This window comes from Neomonachus schauinslandi, chromosome 10, assembly GCF_002201575.2.
Source record: "Neomonachus schauinslandi chromosome 10, ASM220157v2, whole genome shotgun sequence".
Lineage (NCBI taxonomy): Eukaryota > Metazoa > Chordata > Mammalia > Carnivora > Phocidae > Neomonachus > Neomonachus schauinslandi.
The window spans coordinates 9,908,815-9,919,590 of NC_058412.1; positions in this window are offsets into that span (position 1 = coordinate 9,908,815).

Sequence of the window (10,776 nt, forward strand, 5' to 3'; positions counted from 1 at the left end):
AGAGAATTTTTGTGGTCAAGATGCAGTATGGACACCCAGAGAAACTATAAAAGATACCACAGACCCATATAATTCTACTTGGGAAGCCAAAGTTCACTGACCATTATAAAAGAGCAACAAGCAAAACATTTATATTTTTAGAAATTAAATACAAATTTCTAAACAATGTGCTAAAAAGGAAATAAAAAAAGGAAAATGAAAAATATTTAAAACTAAACAATACTGATCATTTACATCTCAAAGTTATGGAACGAAGCCAAAATGGTACACCAGGAGCATCAAGGAAAATGTATTCTCTTCCATGAACTTACTATAAGAGAGTATAGGGTGCCTGGGTGGCTCAGTTGGTTAAGCGACTGCCTTCGGCTCAGGTCATGATCCTGGAGTCCCGGGATCCAGTCCCGCATCGGGCTTCCTGCTCAGTGGGGAGCCTGCTTCTCCCTCTCCCTCTGCCTCTCTCCCTGCTCATGCTCTCTCCCTCTCTCTCTCTCTCTGTATCTCTGTGTCTCAAATGAATAAAAAAAAAAAATCTTTAAAAAAAAATTATTCTATCACCTTGGGGTTTAGGTGTCAGTGTCTAAGTTTTTCAGGGACAAAAACATTCAGACCATAGTAGTTCACCAGTGAGACCTTCTGATTCTCAAGCTTTCTTTTTCAGAAGGCTTCTAATTATTGATTCATAGATTTATATTTTTTCAAACCATAAAATTTATGAGCACAATTTTGTTCATAGTATTCCTTCATTTTCTTTTGTTACCTCGATGATTCATTTACTGACCAAGGAATCAACAAAAATGCCCAGTCTTTCATTTCTGATATCGGTCATCTTTTTGGAGGACTGGGGTGGTTAGCCTAGAGATTTATCACTTTCACTGATATTTTCAAAGAAGCAGATTTTGTTTCCATTGTTTGTTTTTTTCCCTATTACTTTCCTGTTATACCATTCAGATATTAAAATTTTATAAAAATATCTTTTCATTTCTACATTTGTACATGGTTGTTTTTTAAAATCCATTTTGTTATTTAACAGTTTCTTGCATTGTCATGTTTTTATCTTTGTATTTTATTTAACTATTTTAGTTATTATTTTAATCAGTTTCTGATTATTCCAAACTCTAATGCCCTTTGCTTACCAAAATTATTGGTCATTTGTTTTCAATTTTGTTTTATTTCCCTAAATACCTTGGCCTGTTTAAATAGGTTATTCAATATAAATTTAAACATAAGATCTCTTTCTCTAATATGTGGACAACATTGTCACAACTGAACTGAAGCATTTTATTCTTTTCCAGTGTCCCTGGATTAATTTGGGATTTTCAGCTATAGCTACTATAATTTATAGCTAAAGACATAGTGTACAGATTATAATGCTAACAATAAGCATTTGTTTCTAGCCCAACTCCCTGACTTCATACATGCTTACTCATTTCAGTTTCAACTCGATCGTCACTGAAGATTCCCTTTATGTCTTGCAAGCTTAAAAAAAAAGTATTGAAAAATGTGTGTAGGGTGCCTCAAAGAATTTTCTCTCCCATACTTCCATAACAAAAATTTCCATTTAAAAAATATAAAAATATAAAAAATATAAACTGCAGAAAATTCAAAAATGGGACCTGAGCTCTGTATTTTGCTTTGTTGTTCTTAGATATTCTCTTTTCTTCCATTTTTGAGGACGTGTTCAATAAGATCATGCAAACTAGAAGCCAAAAAATTTTAAGATCGGGTCATTTACATTTGGCCTAACACCACAAAGAATTAGTATTATACATACATACAGATTATTTACATATTTACATAATTAATACATAATTATTTACCTATTACATACATATTATTACATATATACATTTTGTGGAAGAATGACTGAATTTTTGAGAATGGAAAGACTAGGTCTGTCTCCTTGATTATATTCTATTATAGTGACTTGCACATAAAAGGATCTTAAAATTATTAATAAAGAAACAAGTACCTTCACATTTTACTGCTCTAGAAATTGAGCAGAATGCACTGTCATAATTTCTCATTTGTTCTTTTTTGGTTGGCTTGTACTCAATTAGTTGAATTGAATAGGTAAAAAAAAAAATCAAGAAAAATTAAGTATATCTTCCTGTATTGTAAATAGTGATGTGCAGATTCTTTAGTGTGATCAATGTCTAGTATGTGTCATGCAGTGATATCATGTAGAATTCTCAGATTAAAAGGCATTTGTGTAGGGGTGCCTGGGTGGCTCAGTCGTTAAGCGTCTGCCTTCGGCTCAGGTCATGATCCCAGGGTCCTGGGATCGAGCCCCGCATCAGGCTCCCTGCTCCACGGGAAGCCTGCTACTCCCTCTCCCTTTCCCCCTGCTTGTATTCCCTCTCTCGCTGTGTCTCTCTGTCAAATAAATAAATAAAATCTTAAAAAAAAAAAGGCATTTGTGTAAAATATCAAGAAAACATCAAAAAGTGGAGATTTTCTGCACAGTAAAATTTCTATATCAGATTATATAAAATGAGAACATATTATCAAATTATTAAAAAGGCTGGAGTTCATATGATAATCCCAAATAATAACCTTACATCAATTAAGAAAAGAATAACATTTGCATTCTGTGTGATATCAAAATTAAGAAAAAGGAGAAGACCTTCCACAACAGTCATTTTCCCAATCCCAAAGTAAATTATGGAATTTACAGTTTAAAGGAATATATTGAAACATGTTTGGAAAAACTTTTAAAATCTCTTTTGTAAAAATCTAGATATGAAATAAATTTGAGACATTTGCACTGAAAATTTGTTAGAAGAAATGTTATTTTATTTTTAAAAAATGGGGGTTAATACCAAAGTTGATTTCAACTTTTAAGCTGTATCCTATTGTTTTGTTGTTTTTGTTGTTGTTGTTTGGGTTTTTTTGTTTTGAGTAAATGACCTGAATTAGAGGAAAAGAATGATTGAGGTGGGGGGGGGCCCTCCATAATTCTGGGATCGATCATCTTTGTCACGGGAAAATTCTGTAGGATGTATGGTATCATTTTATAAAAAAGAATCACCAGCTCAATGTAAGAAAGTGCCAAACAGAAGCCACAGAGCTGAAGACTGTAATAACTGAGCTGTAAACTCACTAGAGGGATTCAACACCAGACTAGATGAAGAAAGGATTGTGACAACATATAATGATATTATAATGACTAAGCACCCTCATGATTTTTGACGTCCAGAGATGCCATATTAGATAAGTCTCATTATCTACTAACCAAATATTTTCTGAAAAGAACTAAGGGCCAATTTGGGGGATAATCATTTTTAATTCATCCACTTCAACTTCATTATTAAGTATACAAGGAATATATAATTTGTCAAAGGTTTTAAAACGCATTATAAATTCAACTGTAAAATTCAACTGTATACAAAATATATATACAAAAATAATTTAATGGAGTTCTATTATGTATGAGAAACTGGTCCCAATTTGAGGAACATGGAAATGATCACATATGAGCCTTTCCTTAGAGAAACACAAGGTCTCAGCCCTTCACCAGATGTTGACAGGGTGTTACTGCTGACGATAAGGGCAGCAGCAGCCCATACACAACACACTCTAGTACACAGCAAACGTGTGGAGACAGACAATACTATGAAAATCTGGAAGAGGGACAGATTACTCCCAATGGAAAGGTATATATGTACATAGGTATGATTGTGGGATGGAAGAGGTGACTATTGAGCTGTGTCTTAAAGAATAAGTAGTACATATGTATAGAGGTAGCTTTCGGAAAGATGCCAAGACAGTCCAAAAGAATTTTATGAGGGGATAAACAGCAAAGTATGGATAATAGTGATGACCTCAAAGATTAATATTGAAAATAATCCTTACATATTACAAAACAAATGTAAGTTTATTTTAAAATGAATGTGAAACATTTTATGCATAGAATTTGTGCATATACCAAACTATAGACAGTAATACATTCACGTAGTAGGTACAAAATAATTATTGAATAAAATAATGAATAAATTGATTCTAAAACACTCTGTGACTCTATTGTCTTGAGCTTTAAAGACCATGTACTTTTTAGGCAGGGACAGGGATTTATTCACTTTGTATCCCTAGCAACTAATACTGTCCCTGAAACATGAGTCAAATCAACGTTTGTTTAAAGTTGTTAAATGGATTAAACCTTGGTGTTTGACTTAGTATGTAAGCTAAAGTAGTGTAGCTAAAGCAACATAAAATATTCACTGATTAAACTTTATGTAAATAAATCTATAAATCGTTTGTAAATATTGTTGAAGCAAATATTCACTGTGTCCTAGAACTTTTTTTGCTTTTCAAAATAACAGTTTTTGCATAAAATATCATTACATCCTTAATCACAATGCGTTGGAGAGAAGGCATTTCCATGATGGACTCCTGGGAAAGTGGGTAGATTATGTCTATCGGTAGAATATGGAAGCATGACTCCTAGCACCCTCTTATTTCTCTGATCTTATCTACAGTCTACATTCCTCTTGCCTCTGTGGTTTTATACATGTGAATTGAGTCTACATTGCTTGGGCTATAATTGCTCATCCCTGCCATAATTACTTTATTAGTTTAGCTATACCACTGGGAAGATCATTTCCCATTGTGGTTATCCAGATTTGTTTTACAAGCCTCTATAACTAGAATTTAAATTATGCTGCTGTGGATAAAAATAATAACAAGTATTTTTTTATGGATTCCTTCAGAGATCAGCTAAAAGGATGAATCAGTGTGCCCAAGGAAATAAGATAAAGTTTGCCCTTCAGAATTTTTGTATGAAATCCTCAACCACTTCAAGGGTTTGCCTCCTTATAGGAGGATAACTAAAGAAAGACTTAAAAATAATTCACTATTGTGGATTTGGTTTCTAAGTACTATTAATGCAGCCATCAAGTACTGGAGGCTTTCAGATAGAGGGAATAATAGCATCTAAAGAATAAAAATAGTAAGTTCATGGTGCTTTTATTCGACAGAACAAATCTTTTTGGTTGGATGCAGGACTAAACAACTGAATGTATTAAAATTTAGATGAGACATACCTTCAAGGGAGAAAATAAAGTTTGGCAAGATTGTTTTGTACTGATGAAAACTAACAAAACCACAAAAACAAAACCTGAATGATAGCTCTGGGTTTCCCCAACTCACTTCACTACCACTTTAGACATTTTTATTTAAATACTTGACCCCATTTAAAGATAGGATTTCTTTTGGGATGTTTGCCTAAGACACGTTCTGAAATACTGGGGGTAGGGAGGACAGGGGGCAGGAAGAGGGCTGACTGGTGGTGGTAGCAATGATGAGGAAAGGAACATAATCAATAGACTAATGAAGAATACATATTCCAAATGGAAGTAATCTGGGAAACAAAGGAAAAAGTCAACAAACACTCCCTCATGGTTGTAAAGAAATGAAAGATAATTTTATACTGATTTAAACTGGAAGAAAAAAAGATAAGGTTTAAAACAAGTATCAGACAAGGCCCTGCCCTCTCTTGAGGAAAGGGGATTACTTACTACATGTAGACTAGGGGCAGGAATCTTGCAGGTCATTTTAGAATTCTGACTACCACACATGGAAAGATAATAAATCAAGAAAGTTGTGTTTCTCAAGTTTGTAAGTTTGAAAATAGCAGAACAAAATAAGAGTATCTGACCTTAAGATGGCAGAGAACTTTGTGCCTTTTTCTGTCCTCAAAAAGCACAGAAAACAGTAAGATACCAGGTGCCTAGGTGGCTCAGTCATTAAGCGTCTGCCTTCGGCTCAGGTCATAATCCCAGGGTCCTGGGATCCAGGCCCGCTTTGGGCTCTCTGCTCAGTGGGGAGTCGGCTTCTCCCTCTCACTCTCCCTGTGTGTTCTCGCTCGCTCTCTCTTTCTCTCAAATAAAATCTTAAAAAAAAAAAAAAAAGACAACAGAGCAAGGAGACAGCTGAAGACAATCTCTAATTATGAGGCAAACCCTGATGAGAAGATCTTTAGTGGATCCGAAGGGCCAATTGGAAATGTCTACGGTTACCAGAAAGAACAAGGAGTGAGCCCTGCAAAACCAACAAAGCTTAGGAGTGAGGCATTAGCACTTTTGCATTTGGGGGTGCATGGTGGGAAAGTCCACCTGAAGGGCAGAAAGATCTTCCATTTTCCATCCACGTCCCAGGAAGTCAAGTGCCTATTCCTTGCAGAACCACGTATAGGATATTTATTCTCCAGAGGAATTTAATAAGGAAAGTTCAAGGCTTGACGACACAATTCAAACAGCACAAGAGTAGACACCAGTCTGCAAAGCAGAAGGGTGTACTCCATACTGACACTAATTGTATTCCACCCTCATAACTTCCATTTACTGGCGATAAGCATTAGACCTCCATGCTCGAGCTGAAATGCCAAAAACCTAACATTTATGGTTACTAAATTTTAAAACCATCTAGAAACTTCTCCACAGAGAAATTTACCAACAGACGTATCACCTCCCACACATGGCGCCTCCAACAAGCAGTGTGGTTCTCGTCTCCTAAATATGAATAGACACATAAGATTTGACAATGCCTTTAATTATTCATAAGTTCATAATAAAGATGCACTGTAAGGAGGGAACAGAAGAAAATTTCAGAAAATGATGTGCAGTTATCTTCAGAGAGAAAATACATGGCGTCATATACAGCTCAAAGGTAGAGGAAGCTATAAAAAATAAGAGTTTTTGAAAATTAAGAAATACAATTGTTAACAGAAAATATTCAGTAAGAAGAGTTGGAAGTCTAGTATATTCTTAGAAGAAACAGTCAAAGTTGTTGCCTCTGGGGTGGACTCTCCCCAGCAACACTCAATACCAAAAGGCAAGGAGGCAATGAGTACAATTCTGAAAGAAATGGGACCCTAGAATTCTGAAACCAGCCATGTGTTCTTGCAAATGTAATGGAATAAAACACCCATGAGGTTTACTTTTATACCTTACTGAATGATGAAAACTAGTCAAGCCAGACAGAAATTAAAAGACCAAAGAATGTGAAGATTTAGTAAAAATGAATGATGCCAGGAACTCTATAAATATGGAAATAAAATTAAAACAGAACTTTGTGTAAATTATAGTTAAAGAGAGAATAATGTTTTAAAGCATTGACAATATAAGCTTAATAACATAACCAAAACTATCAATCCATGTGGAGAAAGGAGGTAAAAATATCCTATCTTCTATTAAATAGGGATTTGAGGAGATGCATGTAAAGTTAAACCACAGGGAAAAAAAAAAAGTCAAAATCTTACCTTATCTTTATCATCTTATATTTTTGTTGTTCTTAATTTAGAAATCTGTTTTTGGACAAAAATCTCTCTTGACAGAATATTAACATTTACTTACCCGATCACTTAATTTCTGGTTCATTTTATTCCATTAAATATTCTAAAAACAAAAAAACAGTGTAGTATGATATAGAATCCAATTTCTGTAATCATTTGTATCAGTTTATTCTATTTACATACCTAAGTCTAAGAAATATCTGGAATAGCATTTACAAGGAATAAAAATGTTACCATTTTTGCTCTATTTCTGGAGGAGGTCATTGAGAGGATGTGAACACTGGTTGACTGACCCTGAAGCTGGACTCCCAGTAATTCAGGCTCCTCCCCCCAACTCTCTGTCCTTAGAATGTATATTCTACCTGCCATTCCCACAGCTGGAGCTGATTCAAGGACATGGCTTTGAGAGACTAAGGTGTTGTTGAGACCATCTTAATGGACTGAATCCCATTAAGGCCTCTATATAAATTTTTAAGATTCTGGCAGGGAGGTGTAGAGATCTACTCATTTTGCGGCATTCAAGACAAGCCTCCTATAGAAGTTCCCTTGCTTATTAAACCTCTCGCCTACCAATCTGGTGTGGTCTGCCTCTTTCTTTGAGCTCTCCCTGCCCTCTGTGCACTGGGGCCACCAGGGGAACTCCTGAAGTCACAAACTAATGATTGGCAAGCCAGGCAAGAGACCAAAGAAATGGGTCTTGGGAAAGAGGCATCTGTGGAAGGAATCCTGATTTGGCCATCTAACCTCTGTTAGATGCTTGTGGACTGCTATGTGAGTACGGGATGCCTTGAAAATGCCAGCTAGTCTAACATGCTTGTTTGAGGAACTGCACAGAGCACATTGCAGCAGAGAAGGGTTGCTACAGTGGGCTAGTTTCTACTGTGGGCAGTCAGCTGGCCACTGATGCAGATCAGAGACTCGGGTTAGAAAACTGGAAGAGCTGAGTTTAGTTTTGGGGCTGGCAGACAAGGGGGAGAGCAGAATAGTAAGTTGGAGACCCTAATGTGCCATTTTGCAAACCTAGGAGGGCTCAAGCTGCCATGAATTAAGTTGTAAGAGCTTGTGACAAAGCCCGATTGAGACACAAAGAGGTGTAATCCCTGGGAAAGTGAAAACTGAGGGCTTTTAGGGTTGGTCTTTTATTGAAGGCTAACCAGGGAACTTAAATCCTGAGTCCTTTTTCTGTATCCTTACTTAATAAAACTATCGCTTTACTCACTCTCCTGTTTGTGAGATTCATTCTTCGACTCTGAGACAAGAACCGCGCTCTCCCACTTCAACATCGTAGTTCCAGTTTTTAATATGGAATTGAACTTCGTCAAAATCCAAAAAAAAGTGAAAAAAAATCATAAGATAGCATGACATAGAAGAATATGCAGGGGCTGAACATGAATCTTCCTTTTTCCAAAAACAAAGATCAAACACTGACAGACCTCCCATATATCCACTTTACTCTGCAAATATTTATGGAACCAGGTCATATAATTCCCATTTTATTAACAGCTGATACTCAAAATTTGATAACTTCCAGATATCCTTCAGTCAGTGGACTGGGGAGTTAATATTTGTATCCAGAAATTTTGATACAAAGCTTATTCCTCTAGTCAATTTCTTGGGAAGATGGTTATAAAAGGACATACAAAGGAAGCTTTGACTTTTCATCTTTGGGAATATTTTTAGAACTACATGGAAGTGTTGTGGTTACCTCAACTAATTTGGAGATCAAATGATGGCTTAGTAACTATTTGTTCTATCCCATTAAAATGATTAAAAGTCATTAGATTACAACAACATGATTTTTTCATTGCAATCAACATGACTTCATGCATTAGTAAAAACAGGCCTTGAAACCATGTGAGGGAAGGTTTATCTCTTGTCCTCCAGCACCTAACCTATAAAATGTCTTTCTATATATGGTTTTGCCACTTCTAAAGAATGTTTAATATCTTAAAATTGGAGTCTTAAGAACCAAGGGCAGGATATATTTTCACTTTTTAAATGATCACTATCAAATTCTGGGATAAAAACCTATTTCAAGGAATTTCTGGATTATAGCTTGCTGGTCATTATTCTCAATTTTCTCTAGGTTGCAAACTCTTGCAGGTTCCCATGCAGGGGAGTGGTTTGAATGTTTATGCCCTCCCTAAAATCATGTTGAAATCCTAATCTTCAAAGGTGATAGAATTAATAGGTGGGGCCTTTGGAAAGTAATTAGGTCGTAAGGGTGGTGTCTTCATGAATGGAATCAGTGCTCTTATAAAAGTTCCCACAAAGCTCCCAGCCCCTTCCCGCCAGGTGAGGATGCAACCAGAAGTCTATGGCCAGGAAGAGGGCCCTCACTTGGCCATGTAGGCACCCTGCTACTGGACTCCCAGCATCCAGAACTAGGAGAATAAATTTGTTGTTTATAGACCACCTCGTCTGTCGTATTTTGTTATAGCAACCCAACTAACACACAGGTAGCATCATTTTCAACAAATAATCTAGAAGGTGGAATAGTGGTTATATTGGAAAAAACATCTTACATGTTAGCATCTGAGTATTAAGCCACGTGTAAGCACATGGCCTGGTGAGATATTAACATTGGTACAACTCCACTTAGAAACATTCAGCTAAATGAACTTTTATGGATAAGAACTAAGACACCCCAAAATGCTAAATCTATCTTCCCATCATTCAGATAGAACTGTGAGCAATATTATTTTGGATTGACAGAAATAGGATATAAAAGCTTTTCAAGGGACACCTGGTGGCTCAGTCGGTTAAGCGTCTGCCTTCGGCACAGGTCACGTTCCCAGGGTCCTGAAATCGAGTCCTGCATCGGGCTCCTTGCTCAGCAGGGAGTCTGCTTCTCCCTCTGCCTGCCACCCCCCCTGCTTGTGCTTTCTCTTTCTCTCTCCCTTTAATAAATAAATAAAATCATTTTTTTTAAGATTTTATTTATTTATTTGAGAGAGAGAGAATGAGAGACAGAGAGCATGAGAGGGAGGAGGGTCAGAGGGAGAAGCAGACTCCCTGCTGAGCAGGGAGCCCGATGTGGGACTCGATCCCAGGACTCCAGGATCATGACCTGAGCCGAAGGCAGTCGCTTTCAGAGCGACTGAAGGCAGAGCCACCCAGGCGCCCCATAAATAAAATCTTAAAAAAAAAAAAAAAAAGACTTTTCAAAATTTAACTTGTTGATAGAACCATCACAATAATCAAATGATACCTAATTTTTTTCATGAAATTGCCTCCGTGGGTAGAAGAGTTAATGGCTAATCTCAAACAACGTTTTTTTTTTTTTGAAATCTCTAGTTAATCTTCCAAAAAGTATGTTACAGAACAAAATAAAAATTCGTATTAATGATCATTTCCATTAACTGTCCTAATTTTTTAAAATCATACAATTGTTGCTTTATGAAGATCAAACTGACTTACACAGTTGCTGCCTATGACAAAGCACACACTTCTCTGGGGATATACAAACTAGTTTATTGGGAATTTTC